At 43.0% G+C, this 15,024-nt stretch overlaps 2 protein-coding genes across 4 annotated transcripts in view; one reads left to right on the top strand and one right to left on the bottom strand.

Moving 5' to 3' along the window:
• The window catches only part of MKKS (McKusick-Kaufman syndrome), a 29,657-nt gene extending 21,957 nt beyond the window's left edge, over window positions 1-7,700 (bottom strand). The window contains exon 1 of the mRNA XM_010355269.2: window positions 7,360-7,700. The gene's annotated coding sequence lies outside the window, so the exon portion shown is untranslated. The remainder of the gene's footprint in view (window positions 1-7,359) is intronic.
• Window positions 7,701-8,544: 844 nt separating this feature from the next.
• Window positions 8,545-15,024, top strand: part of SLX4IP (SLX4 interacting protein) — a 204,467-nt gene continuing 197,987 nt past the window's right edge. For all 3 annotated transcript variants that reach the window (XM_010355268.2, XM_030914527.1, XM_030914528.1), the window contains exon 1: window positions 8,545-8,699. The gene's annotated coding sequence lies outside the window, so the exon portion shown is untranslated. The remainder of the gene's footprint in view (window positions 8,700-15,024) is intronic.

Below are 15,024 nucleotides of genomic sequence, written 5' to 3'. Positions count from 1 at the left end.
GCTGGGATTACAGGCATGAGCCATGCGTACCCCCTGGCATGTCCTTGGCTGATTTTCATGTCAGGTATATATAAAAGGTTAACAGCTGTCATTTCACATGTCCGAAATTAGAGGGCATCTTACAGTTCTGGAGGTAAGAAAAAGAAAAAAAATTAGAGGGCAAAAGAGTCTATACCCTCCGAAAACACATCCATGACCTACTAACGGTTGAGATTAGCTGGGCTAGTTAAGTTTTCTTTAATTTAGTTCTCAGTATAGAATGACAGCAAGAGATTAATGAACAGAAGAGAGAGAAGCTTGCTATACTTCTACCTCATTACAAATACTGTAATCTTTTAGAGGAGCTTAAAGGCCAAGTAAACACTGACACACACACACACACACACGCACACATACTACACATAGTAAAGTTAAGGGCAAAAAGGCAAGCAAGCTTCCTAGAACTTCCCAAACAGCTGGATCTAGCTATCAGATTATTCTATCTAGCACAGTATTGGTTAAAGCCATCAAGTTTTTGTATTGCTTCCTGCAAAATGAGGCCTAAAACAACCTGGATGCTGGGAATGTTACATCAAAGGTTCTCATTTTGCCTATTGGGCTTGCTGGGCGCCATCTGCTGGTCTTCTGGACACAGTGTAAAATGTATTCTTTTTGGTCTTAATTGCTGTTCTGATTAAAGTATTTGAAAAAATTGTAATTTTTAAAAACTTCCACTGAATGTAACTGAATCATGAGGAGAACACTAGATAGAATATTAAAAACCAATTAACCCAGCTCTTGTGATTATGAAACTTTATGAAGTTTACTGGAATTGTACTATGCCTTTTCTTTTACAATGACAATGTTGGCTTTAGGTATTTGTGAATTCTTCATTTCTGAATTCTCATCACCAACATTAAAAAGCTATTTTTATCCTCAATTTTTAATACAGCAGTTTGAATTGTGGCATTTTTTGGGTGTACACAATAGAAAAGACTGCACGTGGTCTTCAACTGTGCCTATGCAATGAACTGACATGGTAAACAGAACAATCGTTTTCCTTTTTCTTTTCCAACTACATCACCTAAAATAATACTCATTTTGCTGGACTTCTCCAGTCTTGTAAAAACACACACCCCAAAAACAATACTGTCAATTCTTAATGAACCCATGGATCATAACTGAGTTCCAAAGTCTCCATTTTGCAAATCCTACCACCTTCCCCACCAAACCATTCAAGGTCAGCTTGACCTATATCCAAGAGCCAGGCTGCTGACAGCACAGCCAGAATCGGGAGTGAATATGCAGTCAGAAGGCCGAAACAGGTATGTGTAAGTATCTTATGTCTTTTGCTATTCCCCCCGTCCATTGCTGTGAATTTAGTGTGTTTGTAAATAAAAAATATACTGAAAGCATCATAAGTCTCATATGGGGGTTTCACTAATTGTAGGCAGTCTCAAATACTAAGCAAGTGATTAACAACTAATGAGAAGTGAAAACTAGCTTACCAGCAAGCTGTGGTTTATCAGAATGGTTGTAGTAGTTTATAGAGTTGTCTGAGAATCCTATCCCCTTTCACTGTTTTTACACCCTGGCTGCCATTTGATGCTGGTGATTGACTGGTGGAGGAGAGGGGAGTAGGTATCATGCAGATAGCCAGATTGTTCCAGATCAAATACCTAGATGATCAGGCCCTTAGTGCTACAACAAACACTTTATGTGTTCCTGGTATGTTCTGAATCCCTAAAGAGCCCATTTCTACCCTTCATCATTTTCAAGATTTTAATTGTATGCTCCACCTTCATTTCTGCAGATAATCTATTGGCCAGAGGACATTATGGCTATTTAGGTATGAACACCTCTAACTTGCTGTCCCCATATATAAAAACCTATGCACCTTAGCTCTCAACTAAATCTCCTTCCAGCTGGGCGTGGTGGCTCATGCCTCTAATTCCAGCACTTGGGGAAGCTGAGGAAGGTGGGTCACTTGAGGTCAGGATTTTGAGACCACTTTGGCCAAGATGGTGAACCCCCATTTCTACTAAAAATATGAAAAATTAGCTGGATGTGGTGGCGTGCACCTGTAATCCCAGTTACTTGGGAGGCTGAGACAGGAGAATCGCATGAACCCAGGAGGCAGAGGTTACAGTGAGTTGAGATCGCGCCATTACACTCCAGCCTAGGTGACAGAGCAAGACTCTGTCTCAATCAATCAATCAATCAATCAATCAATCAATCAATCTCCTTGCCTACTGTCAGAAGAACTGGTATTCCTATTACCTATCTTCCAGTCCCACTTTCTACTGTGTCTTCAGGGTTCTAACTTCATTATCCCCTTTCGTCTACCTCCAACCTTCCACTCTTAAGGGCCTTTCTCCTTTGCATAACTATGACTATTTTTCTCCACTGAAGAGTCAAAAACAAATTCCCTAAGGCAACTGCCCTCTACCAGTTTTCCTTCTCAGTACTACACTATCTCTTTCCTTTCAAATAATGTATCTTTTCCTAGAGTCACTTCCCATTCCACCTTCAAACCCAAGCAATCTGCTTTTGTTTCATTCTCCACGGAAAGTGTTCTGACCATAAAGATCACCAATCCTTCCCCTTACATAATCTCTCTGTAGCCTTTTGATGTGTTGTTGAGACTCCTAAGTACTCAGGACTCTATACTGCTCCTTCTTAGTCTCCTTTAATAGCCTGCTGGTTTCCATCCACCTATTCATCCTTATCAAAGATCTGTCTTTGGTAGTCTTTGTTTCCTGGGCGGTCTCATTCAATCCCCAAACTTCTATGATCATGCATCCACTCTGGCTCTCACACGTTCATCTCCAGCTTGGACCCACATAATAAACTGCTACTGTTCACCTTTGAACTAACCGTCCCCACAAATAGTCTCAATTCATCTCATATAAAACAAGTCCTCTTTCCCTCCCAAACCGCTGTTCCACTTGGATTTCCTGTTTCGTTAACAAAAAGCATTATCTACTAAGCCATTCAATTCAGAAATCTGGATATAGTGGACTCTGCCCTTTTCCTCATGCTCCTCCTCAACTCACTCAGCATATCCTGCCATTTGATATGAGTGTTTCTTTACATAATCTCTCCGCCCTAGAGTCACAGTCCAGACCCTTGTGCCCTCTCACATGCCCTCTTTGCTTGGATTCCAATGGTTCTCAAAGTGTGGTCCTCTCAACAGTGCCATTCGCATCACCTGGGAATTTATTAGAAATGCAAATTACCAAGCTGCCCCTGACCCACTGAGTCAGAAACTCTAGGGTGGGGTCCAGTAATCTGTGTTTTAATTAATTCTTTAGGTAATTCGGAAGCTGAAGTTTGAGAGCCACTGTTCCAATCTACCTCCACTAATCCATTCTCTACACTTTTAATATAGCCATCTTGCAAAAAAAAAAACAGAAAACAAAACAAAAAAAAAAACCCAAATCTGGTTGTATTCTTGCTTTGCTTAGAAGCCTTTAATGACATTTTTGACTAGAGTGAAATCTAAATTTCTTAGTGCAGCAGAAAGAAAAATCCACTAGGATCTAGATCCTGCCTACCAGCTTTCAGAAAGTCAAGCACTTTAAATCATTTTTGTTAAGAATGCAGTCATGTAGTGACTAAGGGATGAGCTGTGGACTCATACTACCTGGCTTTCCTGGCTTTGAATCTTTACTTACCACTTTACAACTGGCTGTGTGGCCTTGGATGAGTCACTTAATCTCCCTATGCTTCAGTCCCATCACGTGTACAATGTGAATAAAATCGTCCATATCACAGGCTTGCTGCGCAGTTATCCCAACACTTGGCACTTAGTCTGGGCTCAGTAACTGTTAGATATTATTATTATTTTGATTATGTCAAAAAGAAAAAACATTACTGGAATTAACCTGTAGTATAGCAAGAACAGGAGAGGATTAGAATTAATGCCCAAACTAAGGCAAGCGGTCCCCATAAAGGAGGGCCCGCTTCTTTGGGCAGTTTCAGTTCGTTAGCTATGAATAAAAATACCCAGAGTCTCAAGAGAGAGGTTCTGAGGCCTCTGGGGTTTGACTAGGGTAGAGTGAATCTGGTATTCAGATTCTAGGATATTATAGGACAGATAACAGTCAAGCTTCTAAAGTCAGAGCCAGGAAAGCTGTGAAGAAAGTCAAAAAATTCATACAGAGCAAAGCAGCAAAGACAGGGTGAATAATTTCAGGTTTATTTCTCTAATAACAGTTAATGGGGCAGCTAAGTGATCAAATGTGAGAATCCTATGATGACTGAAACTTGGTCGACATTTTCAGACATGTTGTTGGTCACTTAACAGCAAAAGCATTGAGTAATGGTGAGAATCAAATTCTAACTCCCATCACAAATTAGTTATGGTCTTGGACAAATTACTTCTCTCCTGCCTCAATATCATGATCTGAAACAGGGGGCCACATTATGAAGACAATGATATATATTCATAGCTCAGTGCAGTGCCTAGCATGTGGGAAGTGCTCAATACATGGTAGCCATTACTTTTATTGGGAGTATATTATCTTATACAAATCACATATAAAACTAGGCACCCCTGGAGGTTCCGGCTTGATTGAAGCAATTACATATTATCATCGAATATTTTGACTAAAATTGGGTTCTAACTTATAAGGCGAGGAAATATTGGAAAGACAAATCCAAACACAGTCATGTATCCCACGTTCACATCATTTAGGGATTAGCAATTTTCACTTCAAATATATATGAGATTAATTCTATACAAATGCTCACTTAGTGTCTATTATGCTAGCAAGACTATTAGGCTCGGGGGGAACTACCGAGAAGAGTAAGGCATGATTCTTGTCCTCAAGGAGAATACAGGTTTGAGAAGAAAATGGGACAATCTTAATAAAACATAGTTCAATACTGTATAGGATCAAAAAACCAAACCAAACTCCCCCAAAAAACTGTATAGATCAAGTCTTTATCAAGTTGACTCATTTTTCAAAATTGTAGTTCTCATTTTTTCCTCTATCCTCCTCTGAATTAGTCTCAATCCATTTTTACTTACTCCATCTTTAGTTACTGCAGGGAGTCAAGATCTAGAAAAACTAGTCACTGCCACCCACTATAACAGAAGGTAGCAGCCACTTGTCTTCTCTGCTATATTTCTAGTGCATAGCAGAACAGTAGAGAATCTTGTTCCCTTTGTTCCACAGAGGATGGCTTATCCTTCTGCTTCAGCTCTTAGTTCAGATGTCACCTACTCAGAAAGCCTTTCTCTGAGCACTCAACCTAAGTGTTTTCCCTCTCCCTCCCCATTATTCTCTAGCACATGTGTTTCCTTCAAAGCTCTACCTTTGTGGTGAATGCTGTGATGTGCCACCCTGACCCCCCTAAGGAATGAAAGGCTTATTTCCCCAGATCCTGGAAGTGCTGAGACAGATCTCGGCTGCCAGCCTCCGTCCATTATTGACTTGGCTGAAGAGTTGAAGTTAGGCCCTTTCCAGGGCAACAGACATCCAACAACAGATCAGTCAAGCGGTATAAACGCCTGGCCCTTCCCTTCAACTGTGAAGGGCCAGCCCAGCACTAGAGTTCCTGTGGGATCGGTGGAGAACATCCTTGAGACTTCACTGCAGCCTAACTTTTTCTATCTGCCCAGTCCTGCTTCCTTTCTTCCTTGGTAATCATCCAAAAAGTCTTCTCTAGTAAATGTCCTGCCTCCAAATCTCCTCAGAGTCTGATTCTCAGGAAACCCAACCTAGGACAATCTAGAAACATCTTGTTCAATGTCAATGTACAATCACCCCTCAGTATCTGGGGGACTGCATCCAGGACCCATGATGGATACCCAAATCCAGATGCTTAGGTCCCTGATTTAAAAATTGTTTAGTAGGCCAGATGCCGTGGGTCACGCCTGTAATCCTAGCACTTCGGGAGGCTGAGGCGGGTGGATCACCTGGGGTCAGGAGTTCAAGAGGAGTCTGGCCAACATGGCAAAACGCCATCTGTACTAAAAAATACAAAAATTAGCCAGGTGTGGTGGCGGGTGCCTGTAATCCTAAACTACTCGGGAGGCTGAGGCAGGGAGAATTGCTTCAAGATGGGGGCGGGGGGTGGAGGTTGCAGAGATCGAGCCACCGTACTCCAGCCTGGGCAACAGAGTGACACTCTTTGTCAAACAAACAAACAAATGTGTAGTATTTGTACACAACTTACCACATCCTTCCATGTACCTTGAATCATTTCTAGAGTACTTACAATACCTAATACAATGTTAAATGCTATGTAAGTAGTTGTTACACTGCAGTGTTTAGGGAATGACAAGAAAAAAGGTCTGCACGTGTTCAGTACAGATGTAACCATCATTTTTTCCCCAGAATATTTTTGTTTATTTTTTAAAATAGAGTCTCTGTCGCCCAATCTGGAGTGCAGTGTCACCATCTCGGCTCACTGCAATCTCCGCCTCCAGGGCTTAAGCGATTCTCCTGCCTCTGCCTCCCAAGTAGCTGGGATTACAGGCGCGCTCCTCTTGCGCCCGGCCCATTTTTTTGTACTTTTAGTAGAGACCGGGTTTCGCCCATGTTGGCCTGGCTGGCCTCAAACTCCTGACTCTAGCGATCCGCCTGCCTCGGGCACCTAAAGTGCTGGGATTACAGGAGTGAGCCACCAAACCCCGCCGACCCAGAATATTTTCTATCCGCAGTTCGTTGAATTCACAGATGCGGAACTCATGGATAGGGAGGGTATTGTTTATCCCCCATAACTAGAACAAGGAGTCAGGACCCTGCACGTCCATCTTGGTCATTGCTGTATCTACTAACTCGGCAGTGCTGTAGACACGTGTATCTCTGTGCATGGATAAATTGACGATGTTAATGAATGAATGAAACCGTCATATTGAGAATCTCTGAAACAGGATTTGGGTATCATCTGGGAGGAAGATAAGCATGACCTTAGAGGGTCATCCCTACAAGATCCACAGCCCTGCAAGCCCCGTGGCTGCTTTCACGCAGCTGGCAGGGCCATGCACAACGGCTCGACGCCGTCTGAAGGCCGCCCCCACCTCCGGACAGCCTGGGGTACACCGTGCATCCTCCAGACAGTCACGGGGGTGCACACGGGGCTCCTCCCAGCGAGGGAGGGGACGGGAAGTCACAGGTCCGGTGTAGAAGACCTCCTCGCCGCCCGCATCCGTGCCTACCGCAATATTTACCATCGGCAGCTATTTCAGAGGTAGGTCTTTCGCCTCCTACAGAGAGCCAGCCTCCTCCTTGTCCCCGCCCTCAAATATCCTTCAGTGAGGACACCGGCGACCTTTGCGGGTGGAGAGGGAAGCGCCTACAAGCCCCTTCCACTCTCTTCGGTCGGACAGAAAGCGGGCTTTTCCACCTGAAGTTCCAGCGCTCTCACCTGCCCACCAGCCGCCGCGCCGCCCCAGGCCGCCGCCAGCAGGCCCCAGAGACAGATCTCAAGCAGCCGCTGCTGCCGCGGATCCCGGCAACCTTCGCGTAGCGCGGAGGCACGGAGCACGCGCAGCTCTGCGGTCGGCGCCGGGCCGCCCGCACTCCGCCTCTCCGGGTTTTCCATGAAGCTCCAGTAAACGGCTGCCGTCACCGGAAAAAACGGGGAGCGAAGTTTATTCAGTGTATATTCGAGCAAACTGTTGAAAATGAAATTTTAAAAGAACGCATACAATTTAAATAACATATCAAAATTGTACAGCTTCTGCCTTCTGTTGAGCGCTTAGCAATGATTTACTGAATGAATGAAAGAAGTAGTCCACTGCCCTCTGCTCTCTGGCCAGACATGACCAATCACAAAGCGCTTGGATTTGTGGCTCAGCGCCAGTATCCCGCCTCTCTGTCCGGTTGTCTCGAAAATCAGGAGTTAACCTCCAGTAACTTCCGGGATCGGGTTTGGAGAACGGACATGCGCCGTGAGAGCTAGTTGCCTTCTACTAAAGCATCCGCCGTCAGTTCTTCTTGAGGGCTGACCCGGAAGCGCGGGCTTTTACGGCTCAGTACTCTTCATAGATTAGATAAATTCACCCGTTATTTCCCCATCCTGCTTCTGGGTTCCAGGACAAACCTTTTATTCCCTTTTAACAATAAAAAAAAGAGGAAGTTATGTTCAAACATGGCTATTTTCATTAAAGTTTATCCGGCACTGTGAAAGCTACCTTTCCTTTCTCATAATCTTTCGCACCGAATATATGTTTCATTCTTGAACTAGTCATTTTCCAATGTTAAGAAGACATACCACAGAAAAGCGGTTTTTTTTCTCTGGATCAGTTCAACTGCTAGCACTGTGAGTTACCGTGATTCGTTACTTGCTAATCATAGTCATTGGGTTCCCAGCCTTTAAATAGAATGCGTCCTGCGCCATTTTTGTTTTGGGCTCACTTTGAAAGCCGCGATATTCTGAACAGAGGCCATTTTTCTTTCGGGCAGATTCCACGGGCCATCGAAGTGTTTCGCCGCCATCTTAAATCCTGGCGGTGGCCTCAATCCAACAGCGAAGCTGCCCAGATCATCTTGTGTTTGGGCGGCGGCTGAGTTCTCAAAAGCGCGCGGAGACCCTGGGAAGTAGGAAGTAGGCGCGAAAGTGCTTCCTCTAGGCTTCTCAACGTTGGCTGCAGCGCCGGCTACCTGTGTAGTCCGAGTTTCCGCAGCCAGGTACTGCTCCACCAGTGACCCTGGACAGTAACAAAACATATAAAAGCCCGAGCCCAAACCCCGCCACCATCATAGGTAAGCACATGGACCTCTGACAGCCTCAGATGTTCCTTCAAGTGAACTGAACTGTTTGCCCATCTCCTCCCTTCTGGTTTTTTGCTTTGAGTTTTTGAGACTTTTCCGAATCCTTCTCCCTCTACTTCCACCTTTCTTCATTGTTTTCAAAAAGCCAAAAAGTTGCTAAACATCAGGGTGCCATGAGCATGGGCTTTAAGGTGGAAATACTATTCAGGAAAGTTAACTTGATCGTCGGAGAAAGGGAATGCAGTAGATGGGCCAGGTATTTGTATCAAATCATGGCTACCTGCATCCAGAAGTACAAATACCTCCCCCTTCCCGGACATTTTTGGGGATGTGACGTAAATACAGATTGCGTTTGCATATACTTCCCATTCATTCATTTATTCAGTGCATTTCTTGAGTACCTAATTTGTGCTAGGCCGTAAGGATTCAGCAGTTAACTAAGAAAATCCATTAACTTATGGAGCCTACACTTTATCACCTTGACATCTACTAGGTTGAGACAAATAACAGTATTTTATGGTTCTTAGCACTGCTAGACAAGTATTTGCTTTCTCCTTCCCTTGAACCCTGTTTTTTAGTTTTAGTTTTTAATTTTTTTTGGCCGGGAGTAGGAATTAATGGTATTGACACTTACTTCTTGGATCCTAGACATAACGATATTTGTAAGCCAGTTGGCTAGTGTTACAACCAATATTCCAGTTACTTAGGGCCTTATTGTTCAAAGTTTGGTCCACCTACCAGCAGCATCAGCATCCTCTGGGAGCTTGTTAGAATTACACTTAATGCCTCTCTCCAGAGCTGCTGAATCAGAATCTTCCTCAAGAAGTGCACCTTAAAGTTCAAGGAACATTGATTCAGGGCATGGGCTAAAGATAGAGCCCTTTCTTTCTTTTTGTTTTCTTTTTTCTTTTTTTTGTTTCCCTTAGATGGAATCTCTTTCTGTTGCCCGGTTTGGAGTGCAGTGGCACGATCTTGGCTCACTGCCATCTCACCCCCTAACCCCACCAGGTTCAAGCAATTCTCCTGCCTCAGCGTCCCCAGTAGCTGGGATTACAGGCGCGCGCCGCCATCACCCCCGGCTAATTTCTGTATTTTTAGTAGAGACGAAGTTTCGCTATGTTGGCCTGGCTGGTCTCGAACTCGTGACCTCAGGTGATCCACCCGCCTCGGCCTCCAAAGTCCTGGGATTACAGGCGTGAGATACCGCGCCCGGCCTGGCCCATTCTTTCTTCAACCCGTGCTTCTTAACTAGATTCACAGTGTATTATCAATTTATTCCATGCTCTAAATGCAGTGGATATTTGACAGGTTCTTCTGTGCTTTTAGTTCATTGACTTGATGTTTGGGCATCAATTTAGCATTCCAAAAAGTTGAAAAGAGATTCTGTCATCCCGATATACTTTTATGTAACTTCTGTTATGACATAACATCCGAAATGTAGGGTTTTCTCTGTAAGTCTTAACATCCAATTTACCACTGGCTTGCTTTTTTTTTTTTTAAAAAAGTTGTTTACTGTGCTTCTTGCTTTCTCATATCTTGTATGCATATGTGCTTTTAATTAAAAGTTGAACTCAAAAGTTTGCATGTGGACAGCAGTTCAATACTGACTTGGAAAACATTGGGCCTTGGTTTACCAAAGCTTTTTGTGGCACCTTACTTTCTTCTGTCTTCCCATTTTGTTTTATTTCATATATGTTTTTATTTTTTGAGACAGCGTATAACCCTGTTGCCCAGGCTGAAGTGCAGTGGCGGCATCATAGCTCACTGTAACCTCCAACTCCTGGGCTCAAGCCATCTTTCTGCCTCCGCCTATCAAAGTGCAGGATAGCGGGTATTAGCGACCGCACCCAGCCGCCTTCTGTCTTTCTGTAATGAGAAATCTAAATCAAGAGTTCTCGACCTTGGCTGCACATAACATTCACCTGGGAGCTTTAAAAACAGACTCCAGACCTGTATCTGCAGAGATTGAGACCCTCTGGATGAAATTAAGGAGTCAGTAAGGAGTATGAGAAAACAGAAACAACTTTTACGTTTTTTGTTGTTATGTTAGATTTTCTCTCCCTTATGATGTTACTTAAAATAATCGGGATTTTGAAAACCATGAAAAGAATTGGATTAAGAATGTAAGGAACCGGCCGGGCGCGGTGGCTCAAGCCTGTAATCCCAGCACTTTGGGAGGCCGAGACGGGCGGATCTCGAGGTCAGGAGATCGAGACCATCCTGGCTAACACAGTGAAACCCCGTCTCTACTAAAAATACAAAAAAACTAGCCGGGCGAGGTGGCGGGCGCCTGTAGTCCCAGCTTCTCGGGAGGCTGAGGCAGGAGAATGGCGTAAACCCGGGAGGCGGAGCTTGCAGTGAGCTGAGATCCCGCCACTGCACTCTAGCCCGGGCAACAGAGCAAGACTCCGTTTCAAAAAAAAAAAAAAAAAAGAATGTAAGGAACCAGCTTCCCAGTAACTGGTCAACTTGCCAATTATTTGCTTTGTGTCCTAAGAAAGTTGTCCAGCCTTTCTGCTTCTCCCACCATCTATTAATTGGGAAAAGAAAATAAGGCCATTGTTGTTTTTTATTTAGTTTCATGTGGTGTTGCCAATTGTAGTGAATATTTATATTCTGTGAGTGTGAGAAAGAAAAGTATTTTACAAGTGCAATATTCATTGCTTCTAGTGTTAACATCTCTTACGTTGTGTGTGGCAGTAGAGCATGATGGGTTAGGAAATTAACTCTAGGGCTAGACTCCCTGGGTTCAAATTCTAGCTCCTCTGCTTATCAGCTTTGTGACCTTGATCAGATAACTTATCCCTTCACTACCTCAGTTTCTTCATCTGTAAAATAGGGTTGATGTGAGCATTAGATAAATTAATATAAGAAAAATGCTTGTAATAGTGTCTAGCACATAGTCACAGCAATGTAAATATTAATTAACTATTGTTAAATTTTATTATAATTACATTTCTGGGTTTTAAGGTTTTGTTTATGCATGCAAATCACCAGGGGAAAGGTATTATAGTTCTGTGACTTTTCAGGATATGAACTTGTTGGGAAAAGAGGGTGATCTAAACACAATATACCAGGCTAGGAAGAGGATTTTTTTTTTCTGTATTTTTTTAAACAGTTTTATTGAGGTATAATTGTTATACAGTTAATGCACATATTGAAGTGTACAATTTGATATGTTTATGCCAGTGAAACCATCACCTCAACAAGATAATGAAGGTATCCATCACCCCTAAAAGTTTCCTCTTGCTTCTTTGTCATCCCTCCAGCCACTCCTCTTCCAGGAAACCTCTGATCTATCACTGTAGATAAGTTTGCTTTGCATTTCCTAGGTGTTTTTTTTTGAGATGAAGTCTCCCTCTGTCACCCAGGCTGAGCGCAATGGTGCAATCTTGGCTCACTGCAACCTCCGCCTCCTGAGTTCAAGTGATTCTCCTGCCTCAGCCTCCCAAGTAACTGGGATTACAGGCGCCTTCCACCATGCCCGGCTACTTTTTCTATGTATTTTTAGTAGAGATGGGGTTTCACCATGTTGGTCAGGCTGGTCTCGAACTCCTGACCTCAAATGATCTGCCTACCTTGGCCTCCCAAAGTGCTGGAATTGCAGGAGTGAGCCACCATGCCCGGCCTCATTTCCTAGGTTTTTATCTAACTGCAGTCTTGGAGTATGTGCTTTTTAGGGGGTAGGGGTTAGTCTGGCTTATTTCATCATCATCATCATCTTTTTTTTTTTTTTAATTTTAATTTTGTTTTAGAGAGGATCTTGCTGTGTTATACAGGCTGCTCTTGAACTCCTGGTCTCAAGCGATCCTCCTGTCTCAGCCTCCCAAAGCGCTGGTATTACAGGCATGAGCCACACCATGCCTGGCCATCATAATTATTTTGAGAACCATCTTTATTGTTGGGAGTTTCGATAGTTTATTCCTTTTTAATTACTGAGCGGTATTCCATTGTGTAGATATATAATAATTTGTTTACACATTCACCAATTGATGGACATTTGGTTTGTTCTTATTTTTACAATACTCATTCTCACATTGCTTTGTTCTTCTCTAGCTTATTTTAATTAAAAAGAATTTTTTCTTTTTTCATTTTTTTGAGACTGGGTCCCACTCTCAGGCTGGAGGGCAGTGGTGTGATCTCAGCTCGCTACAGCCTCCACCTCCTAGGTTCGGTTGATTCTTGTGCCTCAGCCTCCTGAGTTCAGGTGATTCTCGTGCCTCAGCCTCCTGAGTAGCTGGGACTACAAGTGTGCCCCACTGTGCCTGGCTAATATTTTGTATCTTTACTAGAGATGGGTTTTCGCCATGTTACCCAGACCTGCCTCAAACTCCTGGACTCAGGCAATTCTCCCACCTTGGCCTCTGAAAGTGCTGGGATTACAAGTATGAGCCAGGGGCCTGGCCTGACAATTTTTTAGGAGTTTAATTATTTGGTAATGAAGCCGCCTATGTACAGTGAAACCAAGAGGTGATAGTTGTAAAGCATGTTTGTATTGAAACTTCACCTTTGCTGTTATGTAGTGTTATGAATTAATGTTTTGCGAATGAAACACGGCTTTTTAAAAATGCAAAATGTGTGCATTGACTTTTAAGTGTATTGTTATTTCTTGACATGTACATGTCTAATCATTTTAAGCTGTATTAAACCTCAAGTCTACTTTTTAGAGATTGAGGACAATAATTCATGCACATGAAGAAACCTAGTTATTAGGTAGCAAAGTAGAGAGCTATAAAGCCAGCCCTATAATGTCATAAAACTCCCCTTTGTCAGGGAAACGGGGAGTACCACTTATATTTTGAGTTGATGTAAGTGTATTTCTAAAGTCTTTTTGCTTCTATTATGTAAAAGCGATTACTTGTATTTATTTTAGTATTGACGTTTTGTGCTTGAATTAATCAGAGGTGGTTTAAAATTGGATTTGACTGATGTTAATTATAGGATAATATATAGAATATGGCTGTTACAATATCTTGGACATAGAAATTCATTTGTGTCACTGTTGATTTATCTTCTAGTTAGAAAAGGTTGGATTTTTTTTTTTTTTTTTTTTTTTTTTTTTGCATTTAAAAATTATTCTGGGCCCAGTGTGGTGGCTCACGCCTGTAATTCTAGCACTTTGGGAGGCCGAGGCGGTCAGGAGTTTGAGACCAGCCTGGCCAGCATGGTGAAACCCTGTCTCTACTAAAAATACAAAAATTAGCCGGGCATGGTGGCGCACACCTGTAATCCCAGATACTTGGGAGGCTGAGGTGGGAGAGTCGCTTGAACCCACGAGGCAGAGGTTGCAGTGAGCCAAGATAGTGCAACTGCACTTCAGCCTGGGCGACAGAGTGAGACTTTGTCTCAAGAAAAACCTAGAAACTAAAAAATAAATACAAATTATTTTTAATTTATGTAAAATAAAATTATTCTTGGGTATGTAGTTTTCAGAGTTTTAATCAGTGCATTGAGTTTTGTAACCACTATTGAAATCAGCACATGGGACAGTTCCATCAGCTCCTTCCTCCCCAACTTCCCTTCTGGCACCCGGTTGTAGTGCCCCTTACCCCTTCACCTTTGGCAACCAGTGATCTGTTCTCCATCATAACAGTTTTTGCTTTGAAATGATTAGATTGTAAAACTATTTCATTAATGATTATCAGAACTTTTTTTTCTATGTAAAGGTGACTGGAAAACATTAGTTTTCAGAGTTCTTGGGTTACAAAGTGGATTGATCATGCGCTGTTTGCTTGTACTCTTGTTAAAATGATTCTGTTTAACAGACTGAGCACCCACTGTGTATCAGGCACTAGGCTCCGTAATTATATAGCTGATCTCATGTAATCCTTACAGGAGCCATGAAATAGAAACTGTTGTTATTATCCCATTTCAGAGGTAAGAAAACCAGAGAATTAAAGGAGTTGAATAGCCTGTCTCAGGTCATACAAAGAGTCAGAATTTGAAGGGATGAGTTTTACAAGAACCTAAGGACATGTACCAGGTGTGGGTGCCTATGTCTGTTTCTGACTAGGTATTAAATAAAAACTAGATTCAGGCTGGACACAGCGGGGTCACGCCTGTAATCCTAGCACTTTGAGAGTCTGAGGCGAGCGGAGTGCTTGAGCTCAGGACTTAGAGAACAGCCTGGGCAATATGGCAAAACCTCATCTCTACAAAAAATACAAAAATTAGCTGGGCGTGGTGGCTTACACCTGTAGTCCCAGCTACTCGGGAGGCTGAGGCAGGAGGATGATTTGAGCCTGGGTAAGTTGAGGTTTCAGTGAACTGTGATCACGCCACTGCACTTCAGCCTGGGCGACAGACCAAGATCCTG

This window comes from Rhinopithecus roxellana, chromosome 13, assembly GCF_007565055.1.
Source record: "Rhinopithecus roxellana isolate Shanxi Qingling chromosome 13, ASM756505v1, whole genome shotgun sequence".
Classification (NCBI taxonomy): domain Eukaryota; kingdom Metazoa; phylum Chordata; class Mammalia; order Primates; family Cercopithecidae; genus Rhinopithecus; species Rhinopithecus roxellana.
This window is presented reverse-complemented; position numbering and strand designations above follow the sequence as displayed.